The sequence below is a fragment of the Pan troglodytes genome, chromosome X, assembly GCF_028858775.2.
Source record: "Pan troglodytes isolate AG18354 chromosome X, NHGRI_mPanTro3-v2.0_pri, whole genome shotgun sequence".
NCBI lineage: Eukaryota > Metazoa > Chordata > Mammalia > Primates > Hominidae > Pan > Pan troglodytes.
In genome coordinates, this window is record NC_072421.2 from 47,770,921 (window position 1) to 47,789,030 (window position 18,110).

The following is an 18,110-nucleotide window of genomic DNA, read 5'->3' on the forward strand; positions in this document are numbered from 1 at the left end:
GCTCATTGCAACCTCTGCTTCCTGGGTTCAAGCAATTTTCCTGCCTCAGCCTCCCGAGTAGCTGGGATTACAGGCATGTACCACCACACCGGACTAATTTTTGTATTTTTAGTAGAGATGGGGTTTTGCCGTGTTGGCCAGGCTGGTCTTGAACTCCTGACCTCAGGTGATCCACCTACCTTGGCCTCCCAAAGTGCTGGGATTACAGGAATGAGCCACTGCGCCAGGCCTGTTTTTTTGTTTTTGCTTTTTGTTTTGCTTTGTTTTTGAGACAGGATCTCGCTCTGTTGCCCAGGCTGGAGTGCAGTAGCACTATCTCAGCTCACTGCAGCTTCTGCCTCCTGGGTTCAAGCGATTCTCGTGTCTCAGCCTCCCCAGCAGCTGGTACTACAGGCGTGTGCCACCTCGCCTGCCTAAGTTTTGTATTTTTGGTAGAGACTGGGTTTCACCATGTTGCCTAGGCTGGTCTCGAACTCTTGACCTTAAGTGATCCTCCCACCTTGGTCTCTCAAAGTGCTGGGATTACAAGCATGAGCCACCACACCTGGCACTTTTTATTTTTTTAAACTAAAAAAGAAAGGCTAGGCTTGATGGCTCAAGCCTGTAATCCCAGTACTTTGAGAGGCTGAGGTGGGAGGATTGCTTGAGGCCAACAGTTTGAGACCAGCTATGCCACTTTATACGCTTGCTATATTGATAGCAAGACCCTGTCTCTACAAAATATTTAAAAATTAGCTGGGCGTGGTGGTGCATGCCTGTAGTCCTAGCTACTGAGGAGGGTGAGGTGGGAGGAAGGCCTGAGACTGGGAGGTAGAGGCTGCAGTGAGCTATAATCCAGCCACTGCACTTCAGCCTAGGCAACTGAGTGAGACTCTGCCTCTAATTTAAAAACAAAAACAAACAAAAACTACCTAGTGGAATCTGTAAGATACAGCTAAATTGAAACAAGAAAAATCATTGCCTCAAAAACTTACCTTAACAAGAAAAAAGTGATGATGAATGAATTGACTATCCAATTCAAGAAGGAAGAGGGGACGGGGCGCGATGGCTCACGCCTGTAATCCCAGCACTTTGGCAGGCCGAGGCGGGCAGATCACCTGAGGTCAGGAGTTCAAGACGAGCCTGGCCAACTTGGTGAAACCCCGTCTCTACTAAAAATACAAAAGTTAGCCGGGCGTGGTGGTGCATGCCTGTAATCCCAGCTACTCAGGAAGCTGAGGCAGGGGAATCACTTCAAACCCAGGAGGTGGAGTTTGTAGTGAGCCGAGATCGAGCCACTGCACTCCAGCCTAGGCGACAAAGTGAGACTCCTTGTCGAAAAAAAAAAAAAGAAGCAGAAGGAATAAATAGATAAAAGAAGAGATTAAATTATAAAATTGAAAAAGCAATAGCCCAAATATATAATTTCAAATAATTTTCCTTTGGACAATAAATATGGATAAGTCATTAGTGAATTAATTTGAACAAATACAGGTAGTAAGGAGTACAAGAGAAGGGCCAGATGCGGTGGCTCACGCCTGTACCTTGGGAGGCCAAGGCGGGCGGATCACCTGAGGTCAGGAGAAAAAAAAAGGTATTAATACAGTAGGAATAGTAGTTGAATTGTACTTATTATTATTATTATTGCTTTTTGTTTGTTTGTTTTTGAGACAGAGTCTCCCACTGTCACCCGGGCTGGAATGCAATGGTGCAATCTCAGTTCACTGCAACCTCCGCCTCCCGGGTTCAAGCAATTCTCCTGCCTCAGCCTCCCGAGTAGTTGGGATTACAGGTGCACATCACCACACCCAGCTAATTTTTTGTATTTTTAGTAGAGGCAGGGTTTCACTATGTTGGCCAGACTGGTCTCGAACTACTGACTTGGTGATCCGCCCCCCTCAGCCTCCCAAAGTGCTGGGATTACAGGCGTGAGCCACCGCTCCCGGCCAAATTTTATTTTTTAATGTTTTTTTGAGACAGGGTCTAGCTCTGTCTCCAGGCTGGAGAGCAGTGGTGCAATGATGGTTCACTGTGGCCTCAACATCCTGGGTTCAAGCAATCCTCCCACCTCAGCCTGGTGAGCAGCTGGGACTACAGGTGCTTGACACCAAGCCCAGCTAATTTTAAAAATTTTTTCGAAGAGGCTGGGTGCAGTGGCTCATGCCTGTAATCTCAGCACTTTGAGAGGCCAAGGTGGGTGGATCACTTGAGGCCAGGAGTTCAAGACCAGCCCTGCCAACATGGCAAAACCTGTCTCTACTAAAAGTACAAAAAATGAAAAAAAAATTAGCTGGCCATGGTGGTGTGCCTGTGGTTCCAGCTACATGGGAGGCTGAAACATGGAATCGCTTGAACCCAGGAGGGGGAGGTTGCAGTGAGCTGAGATTGTGCCACTGCACTCCAGCCTGGGCGACAAAGTGAGACTACGTCTAAAAAAAAAAAAAAAAAGGCCAGGCGCTGTGGCTCACTCCTGTAATCCCTGTACTTTGGGAGGCCGAGGAGGGTGGATCACCTGAGATCAGGAGTTCGAGACCAACCTGGCCAACATGATGAAACTCCATCTCTACTAAAAATACAAAAAATTAGCTGAGTGTGTGTGGTGGCAGGTGCCTGTAATCCCAGCTACTCAGGAGGCTGAGGCAGGAGAATTGCTTGAACCCGGGAGGCAGAGGTTGCAGTGAGCCGAGATCGTGCCACTGCACTTCAGCCTGGGCAACAAGAGTAATACTTCGTCTCAAAAAAAAAATTAAAATTAAAAAATTTTAAAAATGGTTCTCCTGAGGCAGGAGAATTGCTTGAACCCGGGAGGCAGAAGTTGCAGTGAGCTGAGATTACATCACTGCATTGCAGCCTGGGCGACAGAGCGAGACCCTGTCTCACCTAAATAAATAAAGGAAAAGAAAAGAAAGCCATATCTCAACATATCATTTGTAATATAACGCAGGAAAATAATTCAGGAAATAAGCTTTTCAAAACACGGAACTGACACACACCCACTCACTCACCCCAGTCGCCCATCATTCCTCACCCCGCAGACTCTCTATTAGTGACCCCATAGATAGACACAACTTGGCTTTCCCCTGCCCCTATACCTGAGCGAAGTCGTCATTCCTGACACAAGCCAGTGTCTAGGTGATTCGCTGTCCAAAGACCACTTCTGCCTTACATCTGGCCCTGTCTCTCACTCCTGGCTTATATAATTGCTGCCTTTCGCATCCTCCTTAGCAGCTGTGAAGTCTCAGTTTGTCCACAGCCAATATGGCCTTGGTGGCCTTGAGGATCTTGCTCCTTCGGGTGCTTGGGGGCTGTCCGTCTGTCCGCAGTGACGCCTCCCAAGGCGCAGCTTCTCCAGCAAGTGGGGCTCAGGTGTGGGGGCAGTGCAGGTGGCAGCCAGGGGTGGGGTGGGGTGGGGTTGGGCGTGGAGTTGGGCATGGAGTTGGGTAGACAGAGGTTGGAGTGTTGGAACTGTGTCTCACAATGTGACGTCTGGAGAACTCAAAGACATAAAACTCTAAAAACACATAAAGTCAATTATAGAGATATAAAAAGTCTATACACATACGTGATATATGTTGGATTTTAAGATCATTTTCATAAAAATTATTGAAACTTGTAACAGTTACAAGCCAGTTCGTTATACTTTTTATTACCTTTGGTTCATGTGCTTTAAGTTTCCATAATAAGAACTTTTTAAAAGGCTGAAGTGCAATGGTGTGATCTCAGCTTACTGCAACCTCTTCCTCCTGGGTTCAAGCAATTCTCCTGCCTCAGCCTCCCAAGTAGCTGGGATTACAGGCATGCACCACCATGCCTGGCTAATTTTATTTTATTTTATTTTATTTTTTTAGACAGAGTCTCACTCTGTCACCCGGGCTGGAGTGCAGTGGCGCGATCTCGGCTCACTGCAACCTCTGCCTCCCGGGTTCAAGCGATTCTCCTGCTTCAGCCTCCCAGGTAGCTGGGATTACAGGCGCCTGCCACCGCGTCTGGCTAATTTTTTGTATTTTTAGTAGAGACGGGGTTTCACCATGTTGGCCAGGCTGGTCTCAAATTCCTGACCTCGTGATTCGCCTGTCTCGACCTCCCAAAGTGCTGGGATTACAGGCTTGAGCCACTGCGCCCGGCCCTATTTTTGTATTTTTAGTAGAGACGGGGTTTCACCATGTTGGTCAGGCTGGTCTCGAACTCCTGGCCCTCAGGTGATCCACCTGCCTCAGCCTCCCAAAGTGCTGAGATTACAGGCGTGAGCCACTGCGCCTGGCCCTTCTTATTTATTTTTGAGATAGGGTCCCATTGTGTCACCCAGGCTGGAGTGTAGTGGCGCAATTTCGGCTCATTACAGCCTTCACCTCCCCAGCTCAAGCAATCCTCCCACCTCAGCCTCCTGAGTACCAGCTCAACTAGTTTTTGTATTTTTTGTAGAGACAGGGTTCTCCCTATATTGTCCAGGCTGGTCTGGAACTACTGGGCTCAAGCAACCTGCCCACCTCAGCCTCCCAAAGTGGTGGGATTACAAGTATGAACCACTGCCTGGTTACATGTAGTATTGACCTTATATCCTTCTGCATCTGTGATTGCATTTCCTTATATATATGTATGTGTAGTGTGTGTGTGTGTGTGTGTGTATGTGGTGTGTGTGTGTATCCTACTCATGTATTGCTGTATAACAGATTACCCCTGACCATGTTGGCAGAGGGAGTGCTTCTCTTGTACCAAATGGAAACCACCTGAGATGGCACCCATCACCTAGAAGCCACCCACTGACAAAGCCACGTTAACACTGAGGTACCAGAAATAAGGAAAGTCCTTATGACTCTGAGAGACCTGAAGGGGGTTTGTGGGGTGAGTGGTGGGGTCTGTTTGGTAAGTAATGATATAGTCTATGAATACAATGATGGGGAAGTCTGTGGCCTGAGTGCTGGGGGTTCTGGCATCCTGTAGGCTGAGTGATGGACTCTCTGGGGTTAGGTATGCAGCGTTGGGGCAGTGAGTGACAGGAGTGGCTCCATCATGGCTTACTGCATCCTTGACCTCCTGGGCTCAAGCAATCCTCCCACCTCAGCCTCCTGAGTAGCTGGGACCACAGGCACGTGCCACGATGCCTGGCTAATTTTTTAGTTTTTTTGTAGAGGCGGGGTTTCACGTGCTGCCCAGGCTGGTCTTGAACTCCTGGGCTCAAGTGATCTGCCTGCTTCAACCTCCCAAAGTGCTGGGATTACAGGCATGACCCACCTCGCCTGGCCAATTTTCATTTCTCTAGGATAAATGCCCAAGAATGCAACTGCTACATTGTATGTTTAATTTTATAAGAAACTTACCAAACCATTTTCCAGGGCGGTTGTACCTTTCTGCATTAGCACTAGCAATCTAAGAATGATCAAGTTTCTCCATATCCTAGCCACCATTTGGTGTCACTATATTTTATTTCAGGTGCTTCGGTATATGTATACCGATATCTCATTGTAGTCAAAATTTGTATTTCACTAATGGCCAGTGATGTTGAACATCTTTTCATGTACTTATTTGCCACCTGTATACCCTCTTTAGTGAAATATCTCTTCATGTCTTTTGGCCATTTTCCAATTGGATTATTTGTTTTTATCCGACTGAGTTTTGAGAGCTCCTTAAATATTCTGGAAAGTGGTCCTTTGTGAGATATATAGTTTGCCAATACAGTTTGTTCAGGTAAATGATAGGCATTTTAAAATTTGTATGTCTATATCTGTGATTAGATCTATGCAATATATCTCACAAAGTATATATCTCAAAACACGTTTATGAGCCTAACGGGTTTTATAGCATTATTTCCTTATTATCTTTGTAATGACTTTGTAAGATGTATAGTTTGCCAATATTTTCTCCCGGTCTGTAACTTGTCTTTTCACCTTCCATCTTCACATGAGATTTTATAGAATAAAAGTTTTACATTTTTGATGAGGGACAGTTGATCAAGTTTTCCTTTAATAGATCATGCTTTTGGTGTCAAGTTTAAGAACTCTGGGCCGGGCGCAGTGGCTCATGCCTGTAATCCCAGCACTTTGGGAAGCTGAGGCGGGTGGATCATGAGGTCAAGAGATCAAGACCATCCTGGCCAACATGGTGAAACACCGTCTCTACTAAAAATAGAAAAAATTAGCTGGGCGTGGTGGCGTGTGTCTGTAGTCCTAGCTACTCGGGAGGCTGAGGCAGGAGAATCGCTTGAACCCAGGAGGCGGAGGTTGCAGCGAGCCGAGATCGTGCCACTGCACTCCAGCCTGGCGACAGAGCAAGACTCCGTCTCAAAAAAAAAAAAAAAAAAAGAACTCTGCCCATCTCCGCTGGGTGCGGTGGCTCACGCCTGTAATCCCAACACTTTGGGAGGCCGAGGCGGGCAGATCACTTGAGATCAGGAGTTCGAGACCAGCCGGGCCAACATGGTGAAACCTCGTCTCTATTAAAAATACAAAAATTAGCTGGGCGGGCTGTTGTACGCCTGTAGTCCCAGCTACTCGGGAGGCTGAGGCAGGAGAATCGCTTGAACCTGGGAGGCGGAGGTTGCAGTGAGCCAAGATCGCACCACTGCACTCCAGCCTGGGTGACAATAGCAAAACTCCATCTCAAAACAAAAACCAAGAACTCTGCCCATCTCAAAATTCCAAAAAATTTTTTCCTATGCCTTTTTCCTACAAGTTTTATAGTTTTACATTTTGCACTAACTTTCGTGTAAGATGTGACTGAGTTTGAGGCTCAGTTTTTCCCTATGGATCTCCACTTGCTCCAGCACCAGTTGTTGAAAAGTCTATCCTTCTCCATTATATTGCTTGTGTAACCATACTTGTGTGGGGCTTCTTCTGGGTTTTCTATTCTGTTTCATTGATTCATGTGCCAATTCCTCCACCAATACCGCACTGTCATGATTAATGTGGCTATATCGTAAGCTTTAATACTGAATAGAATGATTCCTTCTACTTTGTTCTTCTGTCTTAAAATTGCCTTAGCTATTCTAGTTCCTTTGTCATTCTGTATTAATTTGAAACAATTATTGTCTATGTCTGTGAAAAATCTTTGTTGGGATTTTGATAGGAATTGCATTAAACTTAGGTACCAATTTTGGGGAAAATGGGCATTTTTTTTTTTTGAGATGGGGTCTCACTCTGTCACCTGGGTTGGAGTGTAGTGGGGCAATCTCGATTCACTGCCTCCACCTCCCAGGCTCAAGTAATCATCCCACCTCAGCCTCTGAGTAGCTGGGACTACAGGCATGTGCCACCATGCCCAGCTAATTTTTTTTTTTTGGTAGAGATGGGGTTTTGCCATGTTTTCCAGGCTGGTCTTGAACTCCTGAGCTCAGGAGTTCCAGCCACCTTGGCCTCCCAAAGTGCTGGGATTACAGGCGTGAGCCACCATGCCCAGCCTGAAAATGGGCATATTTACTGTGTTGAGCTTTCCAATCCATGAACACAGCATGCCTCTCCATTTATTTAGTCTTTTTTTATTTTATCAGGATTTCGTAATTTCATCATATAGATCCTGTGTAAGTTTTGTTAGGTGTGCACCCACATATTTCCTTTTCTTAGGACTAATTGTAAGTTGTATTGTATTTTAAATGTCAGTTTCTATATGTTTATTGTTAGTATACAGTGTGATTGTTTTGCTTGTTGATCTTTTTTTTTTTTTAGAGATGGGGTCTCCCTCTGTTACCCAGGCTGGAGTACAGTGACACAGTCATAGCTTACTGCAACTTTGAACTCCTGGGCTCAAGGGACCCTCCCACGTAGCTGGGACGACAGATGCATGCCACCATCCTTGGCCAACTCTGTTTCGGTAAAGATGGGGTCTTGCTATGTTGCCCAGGCTGGTCTCAAACTCCTGGCCTCAAGCAAGCCTCCTGCCTTAGCCTCTGGAATAGCCAGGATTACAGGTGCAAGCCACCACACCCAGCTCTTTCTTGTTTTTGCTTGTTGATTTTGTATTCAGCAATCTCACTGAGCTCCCTGATGAATTCTAGTTGGCTTTTTTTTTTCTGTAGATTTCTTGGGATATTTTACATAGATAATCATATCATTTACAAATAGGGACAGTTTTATTTTTCCCTTTACAATTGGTATGCTTGTATTCCCTTCCTTGTGTTATGGTGACTAGAACTTTTAGTACTATGTTGAATAAGAATGGTGAGAGAAGGCCGGGTGTGATGGCTCATGCCTGTAATCCCAGCACTTTGGGAGGCCAAGGAGGAGGATCACTTGAGTCCAGGAGTTGGAGACCAGCCTGGGCAATATGGTGAAACCCTGTCCCTACAAAAAACACAAAAATCAGCTGGGCATGGTGGCACACACCTGTGGCCCCAGCTACTTGGGAAGGCTGAGGTGGGAGGATCGCTTGAGCTTGAGAGGTCAAGACTGCAGCGAACTATAATCTCGCCACTGCATTCCAGCCTAGGTGACAGAGTGAGATCCTGTCAAAAAATAATAATAAATAAATAATAAAAATAAAAAAAAAAAAAAGAAGAAAAGAAAAAGAATGGTGAGAGAAGATATTCTTGCTCCCTATCTTAGGGGGAATAATTCAGTCTTTCACCAATAATGTGATGTTAGCTGTAGGTTTTTTGTAGATGCTCTTTATCAAGTTGAGGGCATTCTCCTCTATTTCTAACTTGCTGAGACTTTTTTTTTTTTTTTTTGAGATGGAGTCTCGCTCTGTCACCCAGACTGGAGTGCAGTGGCTCAATCTCAGCTCACTGCAACCTCCGCCTCCTGGGTTTGAGCAATTCTCCTGTCTCAGCCTCCTGAGTAGCTGGGACTACAGGTGCCCACCACCACACCTGGCTAATTTTTGTATTTTTAGTAGAGACGGGGTTTCACCACATTGGTCAGGCTGGTCTCGAACTCCTGACCTCAGGTGATCCACCCACTTTGGCCTTACAAAGTGCTGGGATTACAGGCATGAGCCACTGCGCCCAGCTGCTGAGACTATTTTTTAAAAAACAAGAATTTGTGTTGGATTTTTTCAGATGTCTTCTCTACATCTACTAATGTGATTGTATAATTTTTCTTCTTAGGTTGTTAATATGGTGGATGATATTGATTGATTGTCAATATTGAACCAATATGCAATATTAAACCAATATTGCATATCTTGAATTAATCTCACTTGGTCATGGTTTATAGCTCTTTTAATACATTGTTGTATTTGGTTTGCTAATATTTTGTTGAGGATTTTTGTGTCTAGGTTCATAAAGGATATTGGTTTGCAGATTTCTTTCTTTCTTTCTTTCTTTCTTTCTTTCTTTCTTTCTTTCTTTCTTTTCTTTCTTTCTTTCTTTCTGTCTCTCTCTCTCTCTTTCTTTCTTTCTTTCTTTTTTTCTTTTTTGAGATGAAGTCTCACTCTATCACCCGGGCTGGAGTGCAGTGGCGCGATCTCGGCTCACTGCAATGTCCACCTCCCGGGTTTGAAGTGATTCTCCTGCCTCAGCCTCCCGAGTAGCTGGGATTACAGGTGTGCACCACCACGCCCAACTAATTTTTGTATTTTTAGTAGAGACGGGGTTTCACCATGTTGGTCAGGCTGGTCTCGAACTCCCGACCTCAGGTGATCTGCCCACCTCAGCCTCCCAAACTACCGGGATTACAGGTGTGAGTCACCGCTCCCGGCCAGATTTATTGTTTAATGTTGGCATTGGCTGAGTGCAGTGGCTCATGCCTGTAATCCCAGCACTTTGGGAGGCCGAGGCAGGCGGATCACAAGGTCAGGAGCTTGAGACCAGCCTGACCAACATGGTGAAACCCCGTCTCTGCTAAAAATACAAAAATTAGCCGGGTGTGGTGGCAGGTACCTGTAGTCCCAGTTACTCGGAAGGCTGAGGCAGGAGAATTGCTTGAACTGGGGAGGCGGAGGTTGCAATGAGCCAAGATCTTGCCATTGCACTCCAGCCTGGGCGACAGAGCGCAACTCCATCTCAAAAAAAAAAAAAAAGTTGGCATTGCCTGTTTTTGTCTCGGGGTAATTCTAATGTCATAAAAAGTGTTGAGAAATGTTCTCTTCTGTTTTCTATAAGCGATTACGTAAAAGTGCTGTTAATTCTTCTTTAAATGTTTGGTAGAAACCTCCAGTGAAACCATCTAGATTTGGAGATTTCATTTCCTTGAGCTTTTAAATTATAAATTCATTTAAATTTATTTAATGGTCATTCAGATTATTTACTTCATCTTAGTTAAGTTTTGGTAGTTTGGGATATCTGAGGAATTGGTCCATTTTGTCTAAGTCATCAAGTTTATGAGCAGAACGTGTTTTGTAGTATTATTCCCTTATTATCTTTGTAATGTCTTCAGAATCAGCAATGATAAGCCCTATTTTATTTCTGATATTTGTGATTTGTGTCTTTTAATATTTGTCAGTCTTCCTAGAGGATTATAAATGTTATTGAACTTCTTTTTTTTTTGAGACAGAGTCTTACTCAGTCGCCCAGGCTGGAGTGCAGTGGCGCAATCTCGGCTCACTGCAACCTCCGCCTCCCAGGTTCAAATGATTCTTCTGCCTCAGCCTTCCAAGTAGCTGAGATTACAGGTGCCCGCCACCATGCCCAGCTAATTTTTGTATTTTTAGTAGAGACGGGGTTTCACCATGTTGGTCAGGCTGGTCTTGAACTCCTGACCTCAGGTGATCTGCTCATGTTGGCCTCCCAAAGTGCTGGGATTACAGGCATGAGCGAACTTTTTGAATTACCAGTTTATTTATGCTTTTTTTTAAATTTGAGTCAGGGTCTCACTTTGTCGCCCAGGCTGGAGTGCAGTGGCGAAATCTGGCTTGCTGCAGCCTCGACCTCCCAGACTCAAGTGATCCTCCCACCTCAGCCTCCTGAGTAGCTGGGACTACAGGTGTGCACCACCACACCCAGCTAATTTTTTAATTTTTCTGTAGAGACAGGGTCTTACTATGTTGACCAGGATGGTCAAACTCCTGACCTCAAGGGATCCTCCCACCTTGGCCTCCAAAAGTGCTGGGATTACAGGCATGAGCTCAACCTGATTGTGTTTTGAACATCTTCTATAACCTTGCTGATTTATGTCTAGTAGTTGTATAAGATGGGGAGCAGTGGGTATTGATGTTTCCAACTATAATTGTGGATATAAGAATTTCTCCTTTTAGCTCTATCATTTTTTGCTTAATGTATTTTGAGGCTCTGTTGTTTAGTGCATAAATAATTAGGATATTTATGATTTGCTGGTGGATTGATTGGTACTTCTATCATTATGCAATATTTCTCTTTTTCTCTAGTAATTTTCTTTTCTCTGAAGTCTACCTTATCAGGTTTTAATAAAGCCACTTCATTATTTTTCATTAATATTTGCATGGTATAGCTTTTTTTTTTTTTTTTCTTTTTTGAGGCAAGGTCTTGCTCTGTTGCCCAGGCTGGAGTGCCGTGATGTGATTATGGCTCACTGCTGCTTCGACCTCCTGGGCTCAAATGATCCTCCCACCTCAGCCACCTGAGTAGCTGGGACCACAGGTATGCACCACCACACCCGGCTAATTTTTTGATTTTTTTGTAGAGATGAGGTCTGGCTATGTTATCTGGGCTGGTCTTGAACTCCTGGACACAAGCAATCCTCTTGCCTCAGCCTCCCAAAGTGCTGAGATTACAGGTATGAGCCACCCAGCCCGGCTAAATGTCTGTCTTTGAATTGGCGTGTTTAGACCATTTACATTTGAGGCAGTTATTGCTATGTTAACACTTGTGTTTTTCATTTTATTATTTGTTTTCTGTTTGTTTTCTTTGGTTCTTGGTCCTTTGTTTTTCTTGTCTTACTGTGGGTTACTTGAATACTTTTTAGAATTCTATTTTGATTTATTTAATGTTTTCGAGTGTATCTTCTTCCTTGCATAGTTTTCATAGTGATTGTTCTGGGTATTAAAATACGCATGTGTCTCTTAGTCTCTTGTCACAGTCTACTGTGTTTTTTTTTTTTTTTTAGAAGGAGTTTTGCTCTTGTTGCCCAGGCTGGAGTGCAGTGGAGCGATCTCGGCTCATGCAACCTCCGCCTCCTCGGGTTTAAGTGATTCTCCTGCCTCAGCCTCCCTAGTAGCTGGGATTACAGGTGCCCACCACCACGCCCAGCTAATTTTTTGTATTTTTAGTAGAGACAGGGTTTCATTATGTTGGCCAGGCTGGTCTCGAACTCCTGACCTCAGGCAATCCACCCATCTCAGCCTCCCAAAATGCAAGGTTTACAGGAGTGAGCCACCACTCCCAGCTCAGTCTACTGTGTCAGTAACGGTGTCTTTTTTTTTTTTTTTTAATAGTGGTAATCTTCCTGCTATTAACCGTGTCTTTTACTTTCTGTTTTCTGATCCTTTACCATCTGGAGCTTTGCTGACTATGGAGGGGCTGTCCCTTCCAGGCTTCACCAATTCCTAGAGATAGCAGGCAACTTGTCCCTGGGTGTACCTTTCAAATGCAAACCAGCCAATCCAGAGTCCGTAACCCCAACCATCTCTTCTATGGGGCTGTCACATTCTTGGCCACTATCCCCCTGTCCTAACCATGCCAGGGGCAGGCAACTAGAAACTGTCTCTATGCCCCATATGCTGAAATTATTCAAACAAGCTAATCCTAAACCTTCTTACCCTGCATTGCCAGAGACAGAGAGATGGAGATGCATGTTATGGTGTCTTTTTTTTTTTTTTTTTGAAACAGAGTCTCGCACTGTTGCCCCAGCTGGAGTGCAGTGGTGCGATCTCGGCTCGCTGCAACCTCCACCTCCCGGGTTCAAGCAATTCTCCTGCTTCAGCCTCCTGAGTAGCTAGGATTACAGGCATGTGACACTACGTCTGGCTGATTTTTTGTATTTTTAGTAGAGATGAGGTTTCACCATGTTTGCCAGGTTATTGTTGAACTCCTGACCTTGCGATCCACCCGCCTCGGCCTCCCAAAGTGCTGGGATTACAGGCGTGAGCCACCATGCCTGGCCTTTTTTCTTTCTTTTTTTTTTTTTGAGGCAGGGTCTCACTCTATTGCCCCGGCTGGAGTGCAGTGACATGATCTCAGCTTACTACAACTTGTGCCTCCCAGGTTCAAGCAGTTCTCCCGCCTCAGCCTCTCTAGTAGGGATTACAGGTGTGTGCCACCATGCCCAGCTAATTTTTTGTACTTTTTAGTAGAGACAGGGTTTCACCATGTTGGCCAGGCTGGTCTTGAACTTCTGATCTCAAGTGATCCACCTGCCTTGGCCTCCCAAAGTGCTGGGATCACAGGCGTGAGCCACCGTGCCTGGCCTGGTGTCTCTCTCTCTTTTTTTTTTTTTTTTTGTGGAGATGGAGTTTCGTTCTTGTGCCCAGGCTGGAGTGCAATGGCGTGATCTTGGCTCACTGCCACCTCTGCCTCTGGGGTTCAAGCGATTATCCTGCCTCAGACTCCTGAGTATCTGGGATTACAGGCGCCTGCCACCATGCCCAGCTAATTTTTTGTATTTTTAGTAGAGATGGGGTTTCACCGTGTTAGCCAGGATTCCTTCCCTCCCTTCCCTCCCTTCCCTCCCTTCCTTCCTTCCCTCCCCACTCTTCCTTCTTTTTTCTTTCCTTCTTTCTCTTTTTCCCTTCCTTTCTTTCTCTTTCTTTCTTTCTTTCCTTCCTTCCTTTCCTTCCTTCCTTCTCTCTCTCTCTTTCTTTTTTCCCTCCCTCCCTCCCTTCTTTCTTTCCTTCCTTCCTTCCTTCCATCCTTCCTTCCTTCCTTCCATCCTTCCTTCCTTCCTTCTTTCTTCTTTCCTTCTTTCTAAGGGTCTGGCTCTGTCTCCCAGGCTGGAGTGCAGTGGCGCAATTCCCGCTCACTGCATCCTCCGCCTACTGGGCTCAAGCGATCCTCCCACCTCAGCTTCCTGAGTAGCTGAGACTATAGGTGCATGCCACCATGCCTGGCTAATTTTTGTATTTTTTTTTTTTTTTTGGTAGATGTGGAGGTTTCACCATGTTGCTCAGGCTGGTCTTGAACTCCTGGGCTCAAGCAATTTGCCCACCTTGGCATCCCAAAGTGCTGTGATTACAGGTGTGAGCCACCGTGACCAGCCAAACTATCTTTTCAAGGTCAGTTATCTACTGACCTGTTGGCCTTATGGTACCTGAATAAGAAACACCTATTGTCTTCCTTTGTTTAGGCTGCTCTCTCAAAATATCATAGACTGGGTAATTTGTAAACAACAGAAATGTACTGCTTACAATTCTGGAGGCTGGGAAATCCAAGATCAAGGAGGCGGCAGATTCAGTGTCTAATGAGGACTCATTCCTCATGGATGGTGCCTTCTATGTCTTCTCGCATGGCAGAAGGGGACAACAAGCTCCTTCAGGCCTCTTTTATAAGGTCACATCACTAAATCCTACTTATGAGTGCAGAGCCTTTATAATCTATTCACCTCCTACAGGCCCAACTCTTAATACTATTGCTCTGGAGATTAAGATTTACTGTATGAGTTTTGTATGAATTCAGAATATATATATATATATATATATATATATATATATATATATATATATATTTGTTTCTTTCTTTCTTTTTTTGTTTTTTGAGACAGAATCTCACTCTGTCTCCCAGGCTGGAGTGCAGTGGTGCAATCTCGGCTCACTGCTACCTCCGCCTCCTGGGTTCAAGCAATTCTCCTGCCTCAGCCTCCCGAGTAGCTGGGATTACAGGCATGCACCACCACGCCCAGCTAATTTTTGTATTTTTAGTAGAGATGGGGTTTCATCATGTTGGTCAAGGTGGTCTTGAACTCCTGAGCTCAAGTGTTCCACCCACCTCAGCCTCCCAAAGTGCTGGGATTACAGGCGTGAGCCACCACACCTGGCCTCATATTTTAAACCTATAGGTACTAATAATTTCTCACTTTCTGTGAAATGTGGAAACCTCACTTTCATTTAGGTTCTTTACCTAACCCACTTTTAAATATCATTGCTTTAGTATCAAATGGTATTATAATTTTTGTTTCAATCATCAAATATGGTATATAAAACTCATGAGGCAAAGGAGAGTCTATTTTATGCACTCATATTTCTGCTCTTTTCATTGAGCGTTTTTCCTTCCTGATGCTCCAAGAATTTTTCTTCTTTTCCTTTGTTTGTTTGTTTCTTTTTCTTTTTCTTTTTTTTTTTTTGAGACAGGGTCTCACTCTGTTGTCCAGGCTGGAGTGCAGTGGTGCCATTATAATTCTCTGTAACCTTGAACTCCTGGGCCCAGGTGGTCCTCCTGCCTCAGCCTCTGGAGTTACTGAGACTACAGGAGTGCACCACCATGCCTAGCTAATTTTGAATTTTTTTGTAGAGATGGGGGTCTTGCTATGTTGCTCAGGCTAGTCTCAAACTCCTATCCTCAAGCAATCCTTCAGCCTCAGCCTCCCAAAGTGCTGGGATTACAGGTGTGAGCCACTGCACCTAGCTGAATCTTTCTTTTCTCATTTTCTTTTTCTTTTCTTTTCTTTTTTTTTTTTTTGAAGAACTTCCTTAGTCAGTTGTTAAGGGTAGGCCTGCTAGCAACAGATTATTAAGTTTTCCTGTCTATGTCTTTATTTCCCTTTTTACCTGACAGTTTCACCAGATATAGAATTTGTAGTTGACAGCTCTTTTCTTTCCAGCACTTTGAAAAATGTTATGCTACTTCCTCCTGACCTCCAGATGAGAAATCTCCTGTCTTTTTTTTTCGTTTTTTTTCCTGCTCAGGAAAGGAAGAATGCTGACATTTAAATTGATGTTCTGCTATGAGTAATGCTTGTTTCTCTCCGGCTGCTTTCATGTTATTTTCATTTTCTTTAGCTTTCAAAAGTTTTTTTTTGTTTGTTTGTTTTTGTTTTTTGAGATGGCGTTTCGCTCTCGTTGCCTAGGCTGGAGTGCAGTGGCGTCATCTTGGCTCACCGCAACCTCCGCCTCCCAGGTTCAATCGATTCTCCTGCCTCAGCCTCCCGAGTAGCTGGGATTACAGGCATGCACCACCACACCTGGATAATTTTGCATTTTTTGTATAGACAGGGTTTCACCACATTGGTCAGGCTGGTCTTGAACTCCCGACCTCAGGTGATCTGCCCACCTCAGCCTCCCAAAGTGCTGGGATTACAGGCATGAGCCACCATGCCCGGCAAAAGTTTTATTATAATATATCTAGACATGGACTTCTTTGAGTTTATCCTCTTTGAGATTCCCTCTGCTTCTTGGATTTGTAGGTTTGTGTCCTTTGCCAAATTTGGGACATTTCATTCATTATTTCTTCAAATTCTCTTTTGGCCTCATTGCCTTTCTTTTGTTGTGGGACTTCCATGGTATGAATACTGGGTGATATGGTTTGGCTCTGTGTCCTCATCCAATTTTCATGTAGAATTGTAATCCTCACATTTCAGGGGAAGGACCTAGTGGGAGGTGATTGGATCACGTGGGCAGATTTTCCCTATGCTGTTCTCTTGATAACGAGTGAGTTCTCACAAGATCTGATGGTTAAAAAGTGTAGCACTTCCCCTCTTTGCGTGCTCTCTCTCTCTCCTGCCACCATGTAAGACGTGCCTTGCTTCTCCTTCCCCTTCCACCATGATTGAATTGTAAGTTTCCTGAGGCTTCCCCAGTCATTTGGAACTGTGAGTCAATTACACCTCTTTTCTTTATAAATTACCTAGTCTCAGGTTGCTCTTTACAGCAGTGTGAAAATAAGGCTGGGCGTGGTGACTCATGCCTTTAATCCCAGCACTTTGGGAGGCCAAGGCGGGTGGATCACCTGAGGTCAGGAGTTTGACACCAGCCTGACCAACATGGAGAAACCATGTCTCTACTGAAAATACAAAATTAAAAATACAAAAAAATTAGCCGGGCATGGTGGTGGGTGCCTGTAGTCCCAGCTACTCAGGAGGCTGAGGCAGGAGAATGGCATGAACCTGGGAGGCAGAGCTTGCAGTGAGCCGAGATCACGCCACTGCACTCCAGCCTGGGTGAAAGAGCAAGAGTCAAAAAATAAATAAATAAATAAAAATATAAATAAATAAATAAATAATAAAAATACAAAATTAGCCAGGCATCATGGCGCATGCCTGTAATCCCAGCTACTTGGGAGGCTGAGGCAGGGGAATCACTTGAACCTGGGAGGCAGAGGTTGCGGTGAGCCGAGATCACGCCATTGCACTCCAGTCTAGGCAACAAGAACGAAACACTGTCTCAAAAAAAAAAAGAAAAGAAAAGAAAGAAAAGAAAAAGAAAACGAACGAATGCACTGGGTCTTTTGTTGTTGTCTCATAGGTTTTCGAAGCTCTGTTCAATGTTTTCTGTCAGTTTTCACTCCTTTATTCATATTGGGTGAATTTTACTGATCTGTCTTCAAAAGTTAACTGATTCTATCTTCTGTCTTCTCCATTCTACTATTGAGCCCATCCAGTGAGATTTTTTTTTTTTGAGACGGATTTTCATTCTTGTTGCCCAAGCTGGAGTGTAATGGTGCAGTCTTGGCTCACTGCAACCTCTGCCTCCCAGGTTCAAGTGATTCTCCTGCCTCAGCCTCCCAAGTAGCTGGAATTACAGGCATGTTCCGCCACACCTGGCTAGTTTTTGTATTTCTAGTAGAGACAGGGTTTCACCATGTTGGCCAGGCTGGTCTCGAACTCCTGACCTCAAGTAATCTGCCCACTTCGGCCTGCCAAAGTGCTGGGATTACAGGTGTGAGCCACCACACCAGGCCCCAGTGAGATTTAAAAAATTTTTTTTTAAATTTTGTTGTTGTTAATAGAAATGGGGTCTCACCATTTTCCTCAGGCTAGTCTCTAACACCTGGGCTCCCCACCTTGGCCTCCCAATGCTGGGATTACAGGTGTGACCTACTGCCCCCGGCCGTGGTTTTTATTTCTGTTATTGCACTTTTCAGTTCTATATTTCCATTTTTTTGTATTAATAATTTCTATTTATTTGCTGGGATTTTTCTGTTTCCTTATTTGTTCCAAGAGAATTTGTAGAATTTGTAGTTGATTGCTGAAACTTTTTATGATGGCTGCTTTAAAACCCTTGTCAGATAATTCCATCATCTGAGTCATCTTTAAACAAAAAAAAATTTTTTTTAATTTGCATGTCATCCTTGCACAGGGGCCATGCTAATCTTCTCTGTATCATTCCAGTTTTAGCGTATGTGCTGCCAAAGTGAGCAC

General features: G+C 44.5%; 1 non-coding gene across 1 annotated transcript; it reads right to left on the reverse strand.

Annotated features, from left to right (window-relative positions):
- Positions 1-18,003: 18,003 nt before the first annotated feature.
- LOC129138895 (U6 spliceosomal RNA) lies at positions 18,004-18,110 on the reverse strand. Its single transcript, XR_008542137.1, has one exon. It is a non-coding gene; the product is annotated as a U6 spliceosomal RNA (small nuclear RNA).